Source organism: Ranitomeya variabilis, chromosome 1 (genome assembly GCF_051348905.1).
Source record: "Ranitomeya variabilis isolate aRanVar5 chromosome 1, aRanVar5.hap1, whole genome shotgun sequence".
Taxonomy (NCBI): domain Eukaryota; kingdom Metazoa; phylum Chordata; class Amphibia; order Anura; family Dendrobatidae; genus Ranitomeya; species Ranitomeya variabilis.
The window spans coordinates 333800588-333816143 of NC_135232.1; the positions used below are offsets into that span (position 1 = coordinate 333800588).

At 45.0% G+C, this 15556-nt stretch overlaps 1 protein-coding gene across 1 annotated transcript in view; it reads left to right on the forward strand.

The window, feature by feature from the left end:
• The first annotated feature begins 13027 nt into the window (after positions 1-13027).
• The window catches only part of C1H14orf93 (chromosome 1 C14orf93 homolog), a 37161-nt gene continuing 34632 nt past the window's right edge, over positions 13028-15556 (forward strand). The window contains exon 1 of the mRNA XM_077299060.1: positions 13028-13152. The gene's annotated coding sequence lies outside the window, so the exon portion shown is untranslated. The remainder of the gene's footprint in view (positions 13153-15556) is intronic.

The window sequence follows — 15556 nt, forward strand, 5'->3', positions numbered from 1 at the left end:
CATCTTCTGCCACTTTTCCAGCGTCCATCTGTTTAGCAGGCTGTGGGACTTTGCAAATGCCACACTTTTTTTATTTGCCTTTTGTCTAGTGCTGGCTTCTGGGAACTGATTCGACCATGGAGGCCATTTCGAGACAGAATCCTACAAACTGTTCTAGTTGATACAGGGACTTGAGTTGACCAGGCCTGCTGGAACTCTGCTGCTGTGGAAGAGGGGCTTGCTTTGGATTTTCTAACCAACAAACATTCCTCCTGAACAGTTGTCTTGCGGGGTCTGCTAGACCTGGGCTTGTCAAACACATCTCCAGTCTCTTCAAATCTTTTTTTAATTCTTTGTACTTAACGCTGAGACACATTAAAGGTGCCAGTCACCTCTGCAGTGGATCTGGTCTTCAGCCTCTAAATAATCCAGGCTTTGGTCGCAGGGTGGATTTTTGGCATGTTGTCAGAGCTGAAGTTGCAGTTCAAGTGAAGGTCTGGGGTGCTGGGTTTCTTTTTATACACAAACACTAATTAACCGATCATTTACTGAGCACAGGTGAGGATGTAAACTAGGATTGGGTGCATTATATGATCAGGCGACAAAACTTTTGTCATGCCAAAATGTGACCATTCTGTGTCCATTAACTGATCAATATTTCTGCATTGATGCCAATTTATTTTCTTAACCTAAACCACATTTTGGAGGGTTTCAGCTTTCAAAAGAATAACTCATACAACCAATGGATGAATTTAACGTCAGGTTATAAGCTTTTATTTACATAACATGGATAAGCGACATAACTTCTGTCAGGGAGTGTACAGTATAAACCATTAAAAAAAACTTAACATTCTCTATTTAGTTATTTTAAAAACCCAATACATAGAGATATTGCTTCGTAACGGCGCTGAGAAATAAGGAGAAATGAGAGTATAGCGCCCCCCTTCAATGCATCGGAAAATCTACATGATCAGGAACAGTTTTTACGGTCCCATGTCACGTGATCACCGTTATACACTGAATAACAGCTATCACAAGAAAAGTATGATTTCAAATTAATTTATTTCTCCTCCGATATGATCTAATATATCAGAGAAGAGAGAAATGGGGTCCCCCTAGCCCCACCGATACCTCTGCCATCCCCAGTCCCTCTTGATTCGTCCCCCAGCCTTCTGCGTCATCTTCCTGGAAAAAAATGGCGGACACATGTGCAGTGTGCCCGCCGAAATCTGCCAGCCAGTAATCGGCAACAATAGGGAATTTTTCCTATAGGTTCCTTTTGATCACTGTGTTAGACCCTATCACAGTGATCAAAATAAAAAAATAGTAAATCAAATCCCCTTTGTCACCCCCTTAATTAAATAAAAATATTGTAATCTTTTTCCATTCTTTGCCGTTAGGGTTTGGGTTAATGTTAGGGTTCGAGTTAGAATTCTTTTTTTTTCCAAAAGTTAAAAAAAATGATGCTGATATGACGGCTATTGTTGGGCGCAAAGTGCACACTTCTAACAGACGCAAAACATGCAGGGCAGGGACTCAGGCATGTCACTCAAGCAACCGTGATATTTGGTGCATATCCGAGCACCCAATGTAAACCGGAGAACTTGCGCTCAACACTAATGATGACGTAGTCAATATGACTAGCTAATGTTATCAAATTCCGAGTCGTACCTGTGGGTTCAAAGTGCTCAATATACCCCTGGTCTGGTTTCCAAAATGGTGTCACTTGTGTGGGGTTTCCACTGTTTAGGTACATCAGGGGCTCTCCAAGTGTGACATGGTGTCCGCTGTCGATTCAAGATAATTTTGCATTCAAAAAATCAAACGGGACTCCTTCTCTTCCAAGCTCTGCCGTGCACCCCCAATGGATTTCCTCGACGAATGAGGTATCGGTGTACTCAGGAGAAATTGCACAACAAATTTTGGTGTCAATTTTCTCTTGTTACTCTTGTAAGAACAAAAAAGTTTGGGGCTAAAGTTAATTTTTTATGAAAAATGTTAAATGTTCATTTTTTCCTTCCACATTGCTTCAGTTCTGGTGAAGCAACTGAAGGGTTAATAAATTTCTTGAATGTTGTTTTGAGTACCTTGAGGGGTGCAGTTTTTAGAATGGTGTCAAAGTCACTTCAAATGTGATGCGGTCCCTAAACAAAATGGTTTTGTAAATTTTGTTGGATAAATGAGAAATCGCTGGTCAACTTTTAACCTTCTAACTTAACCCCTTAATCCCATTGGACGTACTATCCCATCAAGGTGACCTGGGACTTAATTCCCAGTGACGGGATAGTACGTCCAGCTGCGCTCATGGGGGCAGCGCGGCCGGGTGTCAGCTGACTATCGTAGCTGACATCCGGCACTATGTGCCAGGAGCGGTCAAGGACCGCCCCTGGCACACTGCGATCAAACATGATCGCAGTGTTCCAGCGGTATAGGGAAGCATCGCGCAGGGAAGGGGCTCCCTGCGGGCTTCCCTGAGACCCTCGGAGCAACGCGATCCTGCAGGCCCGGATCCGAAATGGCCGCGGGGCTGCATCCAGGTCCTTCAGGGAGGTGGCTTACCTGCTGTGCATGTCAGATCGCTGATCTGACACAGTGCACAGCAAAGTGTCAGATCAGAAATCTGTCACTTTATTGTGATGTTTCCCCTTGGGGCAAAGTAAAAAAAAATATATTTACATGTGTAAAAAAAAAAAAAAATTCCTAAATAAATAATAATAATAAAAAAATATTGTTCCAATAAATACATTCCTTTAGCTAAATAAAAAAAAACCAATAAAAGTACACATATTTAGTATTGCCGTGTCCATAACGACCCGACCTATAAAACTGTCCCACTAGATAACCCCTTCAGTGAACACCGTAAAAGAAAAAAAAAGAAAAAATTGAGGCAAAAAACAACGCTTTATTATTATACCACCGAACAAAAAGTGGAATAGCACGCGATCAAAGAGACAAATATAAATAACCATGGTACCTGTTGTGAATTTGGTTTCTGGGCTCCCCCGGTGGTCACTGGTGGTACTGAACTTGTGTGCTTCATCGCCTCTGTTCACCTGTTTCCATCAGGATGTGGGAGTTGTCTATTTAGCCTTGCTCCTCAGTCTTTTCTATGCCGGCCAACAATGTTACCAGAAGCCTTTCTGTTGCATGTTCCTGCTCCTAGACTACTATCAGCTAAGTTGGACTTGTAGTCCTAAGTTTGTTTTGCATTTTTGTTCCAGTTCTCTGTGTTTGAATATTTCTGAGGCTGGAAGCTCTTGTGAGCTGAAATTGCCACTCTGGTGTCATGAGTTGATATTAGAGTCTTAAAGTAATTTCAGGATGGTGTTTTGAAAGGGTTTTCAGCTGACTGTGTAGTTCCCTTTTCTGTCTTCCTACTATCTAGTAAGCGGACCTCAATTTGCTAAACCTATCTTCATACTTCGTATGTCAATTTCCTCTAAAATCACCGACATTATATGTGGGGGCTACTGTCTGCCTTTTGGGGAAAATTTCTCTAGAGGTAAGCCAGGTCTGTATTTTCCTCTGCTAGGGTCAGTCAGTTCTCCGGCTGGCGCTGGGCGTCTAGGGATAAAACGTAGGCACGCTACCCGGCCACTGTTAGTTGTGCGGTAGGTTTAGCTCACAGTCAGCTCGAGTTCCCATCTTCCAAGAGCTAGTCCTTTTGTATGCTTTACTACGGTCTCTTGCCATTGAGAACCATGACAGTTTGGCCGGCCAAGGGTTAAAATAATTGGCAGAAGAAAGGAGAGAAAAGAAGTCTGCAGAGAATTTTTTTTTTTTTCCTGAGTTTTCTCATTAGTTGATTCACTAGCATCTCTGCTTACTGCAGCCTTCGTCTCTCTCTCCTTCTAATCCTTGAATGGTTCAGATTTCACCTGATGAAAATGGATCCTCAGAGTTTAGCTACAGGTCTGAACAATCTCGCTATGAAGGTTCAAAGTTTACAGGATTTTGTAATTCATGCTCCTATATCTGAACCTAGAGTACCTTTGCCTGAATTTTTCTCCGGGGATAGATCTCGCTTCCAGAATTTCAAACATAATTGTAAATTATTTTTGTCTCTGAGATCTCGCTCCGCTGGAGATCCTGCACAGCAGGTCAGGATTGTAATTTCCTTGCTCCGGGGCGACCCTCAGGATTGGGCATTTGCTTTGGCACCAGGGGATCCTGCGTTGCTCAATGTGGATGCGTTTTTCCTGGCTTTGGGGTTGCTTTATGAGGAACCTCATTTAGAGATTCAGGCTGAAAAAGCCTTGATGGCCCTGTCTCAAGGGCAAGATGAGGCTGAAATATACTGCCAAAAAATTTCGTAAGTGGTCTGTGCTTACTCAGTGGAATGAGTGCGCCCTGGCGGCGAATTTCAGAGAGGGTCTCTCTGATGCCATTAAAGATGTTATGGTGGGGTTCCCTGTGCCTGCAGGTCTGAATGAGTCCATGACAATGGCTATTCAGATTGATCGGCGTTTGCGGGAGCGCAAACCTGTGCACCATTTGACGGTGTCTACTGAGAAGGCGCCAGAGATTATGCAATGTGATAGAATTCTGTCCAGAAGCGAACGACAGAATTTTAGGCGAAAAAATGGGTTATGCTTCTATTGTGGCGATTCAGCTCATGTTATATCAGCATGCTCTAAACGTACTAAGAAGGTTGATAAGTCTGTTTCAATTGGTACTTTACAGTCCAAGTTTATTCTATCTGTGACCCTGATTTGCTCTTTATCGTCTATTACCGCGGACGCCTATGTCGACTCTGGCGCCGCTTTGAGTCTTATGGATTGGTCCTTTGCCAAACGCTGTGGGTTTAATTTAGAGCCTCTGGAAGTTCCTATACCTCTGAAGGGTATTGACTCCACGCCATTGGCTAGTAATAAACCACAATACTGGACACAAGTAACTATGCGTATTAATCCGGATCACCAGGAGATTATTCGCTTCCTTGTGTTGTATAATCTACATGATGTGTTGGTGCTTGGATTGCCATGGCTGCAATCTCATAACCCAGTCCTCGACTGGAAAGCAATGTCTGTGTTAAGCTGGGGATGTCAGGGGACTCATGGGGACGTACCTTTGGTTTCCATTTCGTCATCTATTCCCTCTGAGATTCCGGAATTTTTATCTGATTATCGTGACGTTTTTGAGGAGCCTAAACTTGGTTCACTACCTCCGCACAGAGATTGCGATTGTACAATAGATCTGATTCCGGGCAGTAAGTTTCCAAAGGGTCGTTTATTTAATCTATCTGTGCCTGAACACGCTGCTATGTGGGAATATATTAAGGAGTCCTTGGAAAAGGGACATATTCGTCCTTCGTCATCTCCCTTAGGAGCCGGTTTTTTCTTTGTATCTAAAAAAGATGGCTCTTTGAGGCCGTGTATTGATTATCGGCTTTTGAATAAGATCACGGTTAAATATCAGTATCCTTTGCCACTGCTTACTGATTTGTTTGCTCGAATAAAGGGGGCCAAGTGGTTCTCTAAGATTGATCTTCGTGGGGCGTATAATTTAGTGCGAATTAAGCAGGGGGATGAGTGGAAAACCGCATTTAATACGCCTGAGGGCCATTTTGAGTATTTAGTAATGCCTTTTGGTCTTTCAAATGCCCCTTCAGTCTTTCAGTCTTTTATGCATGACATTTTCCGTGAATATTTGGATAAATTTATGATTGTGTATCTGGATGATATTTTGATTTTTTCGGACGACTGGGACTCTCATGTCCAACAGGTCAGGAGGGTTTTTCAGGTTTTGCGCTCTAATTCCTTGTGTGTAAAGGGTTCTAAGTGCGTTTTTGGGGTTCAAAAGATTTCGTTTTTGGGGTACATTTTTTCCCCCTCTTCCATTGAGATGGATCCTGTCAAGGTTCAGGCTATTTGTGATTGGACGCAACCCTCTTCTCTTAAGAGCCTTCAGAAGTTTTTGGGCTTTGCTAATTTTTATCGTCGATTTATAACTGGTTTTTCTGATGTTGCTAAACCGTTGACTGATTTGACTAAGAAGGGTGCTGATGTTGCTGATTGGTCCCCTGCTGCTGTGGAGGCCTTTCGGGAGCTTAAGCGCCGCTTTTCTTCCGCCCCTGTATTGCGTCAGCCTGATGTTACTCTTCCTTTTCAGGTTGAGGTCGACGCTTCAGAAATCGGAGCTGGGGCGGTTTTGTCGCAGAAAAGTTCCGACTGCTCCGTGATGAGACCTTGCGCGTTCTTTTCTCGTAAATTTTCGCCCGCTGAGCGAAATTATGATATTGGTAATCGGGAGCTCTTGGCTATGAAGTGGGCTTTTGAGGAGTGGCGTCATTGGCTTGAGGGGGCTAGTCATCAGGTGGTGGTATTGACCGACCACAAGAATTTGATTTATCTTGAGTCTGCCAGGCGCCTGAATCCTAGACAGGCGCGCTGGTCGTTATTTTTCTCTCGGTTTAATTTTGTGGTTTCTTACCTACCGGGTTCTAAAAATGTGAAGGCGGATGCCCTTTCTAGGAGTTTTGAGCCTGATTCCCCTGGTAATTCTGAACCTACAGGTATCCTTAAGGATGGAGTGATATTATCTGCTGTTTCCCCAGACTTGCGACGGGTCTTGCAGGAGTTTCAGGCGGATAGACCTGATCGTTGCCCGCCTGGTAGAATGTTTGTTCCTGATGATTGGACCAGTAGAGTCATCTCGGAGGTCCATTCTTCTGCGTTAGCTGGTCATCCTGGAATCTTTGGTACCAGGGATTTGGTGGCTAGGTCCTTCTGGTGGCCTTCCCTGTCGCGAGATGTGCGAGGTTTTGTGCAGTCTTGTGATGTTTGTGCTCGGGCCAAGCCTTGTTGTTCTCGGGCTAGTGGATTGTTGTTATCTTTGCCTATTCCGAAGAGGCCTTGGACTCACATCTCCATGGATTTTATTTCTGATCTCCCTGTTTCTCAGAAGATGTCTGTCATCTGGGTGGTGTGTGACCGTTTCTCTAAGATGGTCCATTTGGTCCCCTTGCCTAAATTGCCTTCCTCATCCGAGCTGGTTCCTCTGTTTTTTCAAAATGTGGTTCGCTTGCATGGTATTCCGGAGAATATCGTGTCTGACAGGGGAACCCAATTCGTGTCTAGATTTTGGCGAGCGTTCTGTGCTAGGATGGGCATTGATTTGTCTTTTTCGTCTGCTTTCCATCCTCAGACTAATGGCCAGACCGAGCGAACTAATCAGACCTTGGAGACTTATTTGAGGTTTTTTGTGTCTGCGGATCAGGATGATTGGGTTGCCTTTTTGCCCTTGGCGGAGTTTGCCCTCAATAATCGGGCTAGTTCTGCCACCTTGGTTTCTCCTTTCTTCTGTAATTCGGGGTTTCATCCTCGTTTCTCTTCCGGTCAGGTGGAGTCTTCGGATTGTCCTGGAGTGGATGCTGTGGTAGAGAGGTTGCATCAGATTTGGGGGCATGTGGTGGACAATTTGAAGTTGTCCCAGGAGAAGACTCAGCATGTTGCCAACCGCCGTCGTCGTGTTGGTCCTCGTCTTTGTGTTGGGGACTTGGTGTGGTTGTCTTCTCATTTTGTCCCTATGAAGGTTTCTTCTCCTAAGTTTAAGCCTCGGTTCATCGGCCCGTACAAGATATTGGAGATTCTTAACCCTGTGTCCTTTCGTTTGGACCTCCCTGCATCTTTTTCTATTCATAATGTCTTCCATCGGTCATTGTTGCGCAGGTATGAGGTACCGGTTGTGCCTTCCGTTGAGCCTCCTGCTCCGGTGTTGGTTGAGGGTGAGTTGGAGTACGTTGTCGAGAAGATCTTGGACTCCCGTGTTTCCAGACGGAGACTTCAGTATCTGGTCAAGTGGAAGGGCTACGGTCAGGAGGATAATTCTTGGGTGACAGCCTCTGATGTTCATGCCTCCGATTTGGTCCGTGCCTTTCATAGGGCTCATCCTGATCGCCCTGGTGGTTCTGGTGAGGGTTCGGTGCCCCCTCCTTGAGGGGGGGGGGTACTGTTGTGAATTTGGTTTCTGGGCTCCCCCGGTGGTCACTGGTGGTACTGAACTTGTGTGCTTCATCGCCTCTGTTCACCTGTTTCCATCAGGATGTGGGAGTTGTCTATTTAGCCTTGCTCCTCAGTCTTTTCTATGCCGGCCAACAATGTTACCAGAAGCCTTTCTGTTGCATGTTCCTGCTCCTAGACTACTATCAGCTAAGTTGGACTTGTAGTCCTAAGTTTGTTTTGCATTTTTGTTCCAGTTCTCTGTGTTTGAATATTTCTGAGGCTGGAAGCTCTTGTGAGCTGAAATTGCCACTCTGGTGTCATGAGTTGATATTAGAGTCTTAAAGTAATTTCAGGATGGTGTTTTGAAAGGGTTTTCAGCTGACTGTGTAGTTCCCTTTTCTGTCTTCCTACTATCTAGTAAGCGGACCTCAATTTGCTAAACCTATCTTCATACTTCGTATGTCAATTTCCTCTAAAATCACCGACATTATATGTGGGGGCTACTGTCTGCCTTTTGGGGAAAATTTCTCTAGAGGTAAGCCAGGTCTGTATTTTCCTCTGCTAGGGTCAGTCAGTTCTCCGGCTGGCGCTGGGCGTCTAGGGATAAAACGTAGGCACGCTACCCGGCCACTGTTAGTTGTGCGGTAGGTTTAGCTCACAGTCAGCTCGAGTTCCCATCTTCCAAGAGCTAGTCCTTTTGTATGCTTTACTACGGTCTCTTGCCATTGAGAACCATGACAGGTACCACTGAAAAAGCCATCTTGTCCTGCAAAAAACGAGCCGCCAGCATCATCAGCAAAAAAATAAAACAGTTATAGTCCTCAGAATAAAGCGATGCAGAAATAATTATTTTTTCTATAAAATAGTTTTTATCGTATAAAAGCGCCAAAACATAAAAAAATGATATAAATGATGTATCGCTGTAATCGTACTGACCCGAAGAATAAAGCTGCTTTATCCATTTTACCAAACGCGGAATGGTATAAACGTCCCCCCCCAAAAAAAGAAATTCATGAATAGCTGTTTTTCGGTCATACTGCCTCACAAAAATGGGAATAAAAGGCGATAAAAAAATATCACGTACTTGAAAATGTTACCAATAAAAACGTCAACTCGTCCCGCAAAAAACAAGATCTCACATGACTCTGTGGACCAAAATATGGAAAAATTATAGCTCTCAAAATGTGGTAATGCCCAAAAATATTTTTTTTATTAAAAAGCGTCTTTTAGTGTGTGACGGCTGCCAATCATAAAAATCCGCTAAAAAACCCGCTATAAAAGTAAATCAAACCCCCCTTCATCACTCCCTTAGTTAGGGAAAAATAAAAAAATTAAAAAAATTTATTTATTTCCATTTTCCCATTAGGGTTAGGGTTTGGATTACATTTACGGTTGGGATTAGGGTTAGGGGTGTGTCAGGGTTAGGGTTTCAGTTAGAATTGGGGGGTTTTCACTGTTTAGGCACATCAGAGGCTCTCCAAATGCGACATGGCATCCGATCTCAATTCCAGCCAATTCTGCGTTGAAAAAGTAAAACAGTGCTCCTTCCCTTCCGAGTTCTCCCGCGTGCCCAAACAGAGGTTTACCCCAACAAATGGGGTATCAGCGTACTCAGGACAAATTGGACAACAACTTCTGGGGTCCAATTTCTCTTGTTAATCTTGGGAAAATAAAAATTTGGGGGGCTAAAAAACCATTTTTCTAGAAAAAAAATTATTTTTTATTTTCACGGCTCTGCGTTATAAACTGTAGTGAAATACTTGGGGGTTCAAAGTTCTCACAACACATCTAGATAAGTTCCTTGGGGGGTCTAGGTTCCAATATGGGGTCACTTATGGGGGGTTTCTACTGTTTAGGTACATCAGGGGCTCTGGAAATGCAATGTGACGCCTGCAGACCAATCCATCTAAGTCTGCATTCCAAATGGCGCTCCTTCCCTTCCGAGCTCTGCCATGCACCCAAACAGTGGTTTACCCCCACATATGGGGTATCAGTATACTCAGGACAAATTGCACAAAAACTTTTGGGGTACAATTTCTTCTAGCACCCTTAGAAAAATAAAAAATTGGGGGCGAAAAGTTAATTTTTGTGAAAAAATATTATTTTTTATTTTACGGCTCTACATTATAAACTTCTGTGAAGCATTTTTTGGGTCAAAGTGCTCACCACACATCTAGATAAGTTCCTTAGAGGGTCTACTTTCCAAAAAATTGGTGTTTCTTGTGGGGGGTTTCAATGTTTAGGCACATTAGTGGGTCTCCAAAAGCAACATGGCGTCCCATCTCAATTCCAGCCAATTTTGCATTGAAAAGTCAAATGGCGCTCCTTCCATTCTGAGCTCTGCCATGCGCCCAAACAGTGGTTTACCTCCACATATGGGGTATCAGCGTACTCAGGACAAATTGTACAACAACTTTTGGGGTCCATTTTCTCCTGTTACCCTTGGTAAAATATAACAAATTGGAGCTGAAGTAAATTTTTTGTGAAAAAAAATAAATTTTCATTTTTTTTTAAACATTCCAAAAATTCCTGTGAAGCACCAGAAGGATTAATAAACTTCTTGAATGTAGTTTTGAGCACCTTGAGGAGTGCAGTTTTTAGAATGGTGTCACATTTGGTTATTTTCTATCATATAGACCCCTCAAAATGACATCAAATGTGATGTGGTCCCTAAACAAATGGTGTTGTAAAAATGAGAAATTGCTGCTCAACTTTTAACCCTTATAACTCCCTAACAAAAAAAATATTGTTTCCAAAATTGTGCTGATGTAAAGTAAACATGTGGGAAATGTTACTTATTAAGTATTTTGTGTGACATATCTCTGTGATTTAAGGGCATAAAAATTAAAAGTTTGAAAATTGCAAAATTTTCAAAATTTTCACCAAATTTCCGTTTTTTTCACAAATAAACGCAGGTAATATCAAAGAAATTTTACCACTATCATGAAGTACAATATGTCACGAGAAAACAATGTCAGAATCACCGGGATCCGTTGAAGCGTTCCAGAGTTATAACGTCATAAAGGGACAGTGGTCAGAATTGTAAAAATTGGCCTGGTCATTAACGTGCAAACCACCCTCGGGGCTTAAGGGGTTAAAGGGAATCTGTCACCCTAAAAATCGTATATCAGATAAGGCCACTGGCATCAGGGGCTTATCTACAGCAATCTGTAATGCTGTAGATAATCCCCCGATGTAACCTGAAAGGTAAGAAAAACAGGTTATATTATACTCACCCAGGGGCGGTCCCGGTTTTGTTCGGGTCCGATGGGAGTCGCGGTCCAGTCCGGCTTCTCCCATCTTCATACGCTGACGTCCTCTTCTTGTCTGCCCTGTTGAGGGCACTGGGAAAGGTCAGAGAGACCCGGCACCTGCGCACTGCAGTACTTTGCTCTGCCCTCAACAGGGCAGACAAAGTGCGCCGGAGCCACTGCAGGAAGACAAGAAGAGGAAGTCATCGTATGAAGATGGGAGGCGCCGGACCCAGACCGCAATGCCGCCCCTGGGTGAGTATAATCTAACCTGTTTTTCTTACCTTTCAGGTTACATAGGGGGCTTATCTACAGCATTACAGAATGCATTACAGAATGCTGTAGATAAGCCCCTGATGCCGGAGGCCTTATCTCATATACGATTTTTGGGGTGACAGATTCCCTTTAACAAAAAAAACTGTTTCCAAAATTGTGCTGATGTAAAGTAGACAAGTGGGAAATGGTATTTATTAACTATTTTGTGTGACATATCTCTATGACTTAAGGGCACAAAAATTGAAAGTTTGAAAATTACAACATTTTCACATTTTTTGCCAAATATCTGTTTTTTTTCATAAATAACTGCAAGTCACATTGATTAAATTGTATTACTATTATGAAGTACAACATGTCACGAAAAAAACATTCTCAGAATCACTGGGATCTCTTGAAGCGTTCCAGAGTTATTACCCCATAAAGTGACACTGGTCAGAATTGTAAAATGTGGCCGTCATTAGGGTCAAAATTGGCTCGGTCACTAAGGGGTTAACTATATTAGCATTTGGGGTCCTATTTTTCATTTTGGCCAAGAGTCACACTTTGTTTAAAACTGGTGCAGAAGTTTTTTGAGGTTTGTGCCACAAAAGTCACCTAATAACATTTTACTCTGCTTCTTCATTTCAGTGTTATTACCTTTGCAGTTCATATGTAGTAGTTTTTTTTATTTTTTCATTTCAGGCCTTGAAAACATTTGGTGGGAGAAAAGAAAGTGCGCGTCCCTTCTGTGAAGCATTTCCGGATGGAAAATGGTCCAAACTAGACAATGGTCCAAACTAGACACGGTCTAGTCAAAAAAACCTCTTGCAAAGTGCGTCAAAACTGCTTTAGGAAACGGAAAACGTCAAAACCTTCCGAAAAGCAGCGTTTTGAGAAGGGATTTTGGTCTGAAAAGCTCGATATTTTTCAAAAACCCCTCATTGTACATGTACCCTAAAGTTACCCATCCCTCGACTGATCAGCCAGAAGTAATTAGACCCGGCTACGTGCGGCCTTCCCCTTAGCATGGCCGCATTGTTAGGACCATCGGAGGCCAAGATGATGACAGACTAGTCAGAGACACCTAGGAAGCACAGTCACACTTGTGAGGGTAGCATAGCCTCTGGTAGAGACCACCGGACTGACGCCCCCAGTGCATGGAGCACGGGGACCACCGTCACTTGTTCCTCATATTTATATCATATATAGGACCTGGTGATAGGTCTTCTCGTGAGGTAACTTTTTGACCTAAAAGCCTTGGAAGATGGCAGCATACTGTGCCTGTTGTCAGGGCTTCAGTTTCTGAGGGGTCCCGAAGTATTGGATGTGGTATGTTTGGCTGCTGGGAGAAGGGGGCTTCTGCCAGGTTCTGAATAGGTGCAGGGGAAACGTCTGACCAGCCAGAGCAAGTACTGGAAGCACACTGTGCGTACAGAGACAGAACAGGCTTTGTGCACGGCACTGAGTGTTCAATCAAATGGCAGCTTTCACCATTTCAGCACGGATGAGAGCAGTGAGATGATTGGCCGCTCCTCTCTGCATAGAAGCTCATTATACGCTGTCACCTTCCTGCTCACAATTCCCCTGAAGGCCCCAGTACACGCCGCCTGCCCCGCCCACCCTCACTCCTGACCAATCAGCAGGCAGCAGAGGCGTGTACCAGCTGTGCACTCGTCTTTGCACACACGGCTCCAAGAATACAAAGGGGACACGCTGACCTTCACGTATCCTTCCTCACTGCCGGCCCGTGTACGCGGTATAGCGCCGCCGGGTATACTCTGTTAACCGCTTCATTGCTGCCCGCGTTAGTGGTGTCTCGCCTCCCCTCCCCCCGCTGGTTTGGCCTCCTGCCCATAGTTGTGAGTGAGTAGGGGGCTGACGGTACGGGTGGGAGGGGGAACTTTGCGGCTGGACACAATGGTTCGCAGCGTCGGGCGGAGATGGGAGTGGGCGTCTCGTGTATCGGGGGTCGGGGTTGTGCACACGGCCGGGCTTTGCTCCTGGCTCCTCTCAGCAGGAGTTTCCCGTACACTGAGCGCCAGCTATTTAGCTGCCATGACTGGCAAGCATGGGGTTAACAGAGGAAGGGTTGTAGTCAGGCTTTTCTATTGGTCGCTGGTATCCCGCCTCTCTTTCAGCACGACGAATGGCTAGCCTGAAGTTCTGATTGGCAGCTGGCCGGTACGAATCAGATGCGAGGGCGGATAGCCAATCAGAGGGAGAGGTGGGTGTGTCTCGGCGTGCGCGCTATGTACACGGAACACTGTATGTCGCGCGTACAGCCTGGAGGTCACGTGAGAAATGGCGTGTACTGGCCACACCCACCTAAGTGACGCAAGACGCTGGGCGGATTGAAGAGGTGGGAAGAGCCAAGGCGGCTCTGTAGTCACGTGTGGAAAGAGGAATGCCGGCTTCTCCCCCCGCCTGTAGGAAGACCAGCGGCGGCGCTCCTGTGCCGGCGGTGCGCTCTGTGCGGTAGCTGCACGGCCTCAGGAAGCAGCTCTGCAGCGTATCGCCAGTGTGTGACCGGGCTGGAATCACAGAGTATAGCACCGGATACCAGATGCTAATGACTCTCCGCTCCAGCTCTGCAGCCAGCCGAGTGTCCGGAGAGGAGACATGAAAGTGATTCCTCCATCTCCTCTGCTGCACTGGGATGCCATCCGAGTGCAGCCATAGACTGCATCAATACCCGGCCCTCGGACCATGTGTATGCAGCTGAACACTCCGCTCCCGAGTGCTGGGTATTGAGGTGAGAGACTCGCCAGTGTGACCCCGGCCTAGGGTGCGAGTGAGCAGAGTCTCGCTGCCAGTGTTCTCTCATGCTGACTGTGCATGAGACCATCATCTCACATGTGAGCTGCCCATAGTATACACTGGGCCGAGCACTATCTGATATTTTATCACATAGCACGCCGCCGTGTTAGGCTACGTTCACATTAGCATTGTGCGGCGCAGCCGCGGCGACGCATGCGTCCCTATATTTAACATGGGGGGCGCATGGACATGAATTGTCTTGCGTTTTGTGACGCATGCGTCATTTTGGCGCAACTGTCAGGGCGCAGAGGACGCTGCATGATGCAGTTTTTTCTGCGCAAAAAATCATGCAAAAAATGAACACATGTGTCACAAAACGCTGCGTTGTGCATGCGTTTTGCATGCATTGCGTCGCCGACGCTGCGCCGCTCAACGCAAATGTGAACGTAGCCTTATACAGTAGTGTGACTGCGGCCATATAGTGACGCTGCCGTGTGGGTCCCGATTCATCAAGTCCAGCATTGTTCCCGTTAGTGGTCATGAGGTGATGTGCTGGAGTCACACGTTCCTGATTCATAGACAGATGGCCACCGCCCAGGACTGCCACCAGGAATTTCAGGGCCCTGTGGTGGCAACAACTTCAGGCCCCCTTGAGACTTTGCCCAGGCGCCACCCCAGCTCCGCCTCCACCCATCAAACCCTCCACATTCCCACCGCCCACTCTTGGAATAACTCCACTTCTGCAGTGTCCTCACCAATCACACATTAACAATTCCCATCAGCTTTTGTTTTGGCCAATACATTTTTTTAAGCTGCCACCATGACAAGGTAGACTCTTTAGCAGGGCCCTACGCGAACGTATTAAACATTTCTTCAAATATCCAATACTCTCTTTAGTATATTTTTATTACATTTTCTTTCATCAGGTAATGGGTCACATACATTTTTAAAATGACCAATAATACCACATACAAGGAACAAATTCCAGCACATAATGGTGGGGCCACAGCTTACCACCGTATAGTGACGACTGAATAATACCACATACAAGGAACAAATACTGTCACACCATGGCCGGACCACGTATTACCACCACATAGTGACTGAATAATACCACATACAAGGAATATTTATGACCAGACCACATAATACCAAATCACATATTACCGCAACATAGTGACCGAGTACTACCACATACAAGGGACAAATACTGTCACACCATGACCAGACCACATATTACCACCACATAGTGGCCGAATAATACCACATACAAAGGAGAAATACCACCACATTATGACCAAACCAAATATTGCCACAACATAGTGGCCGAAAATTACAATACTGATCAGTAATAAAAAAAAAACTAGTAAT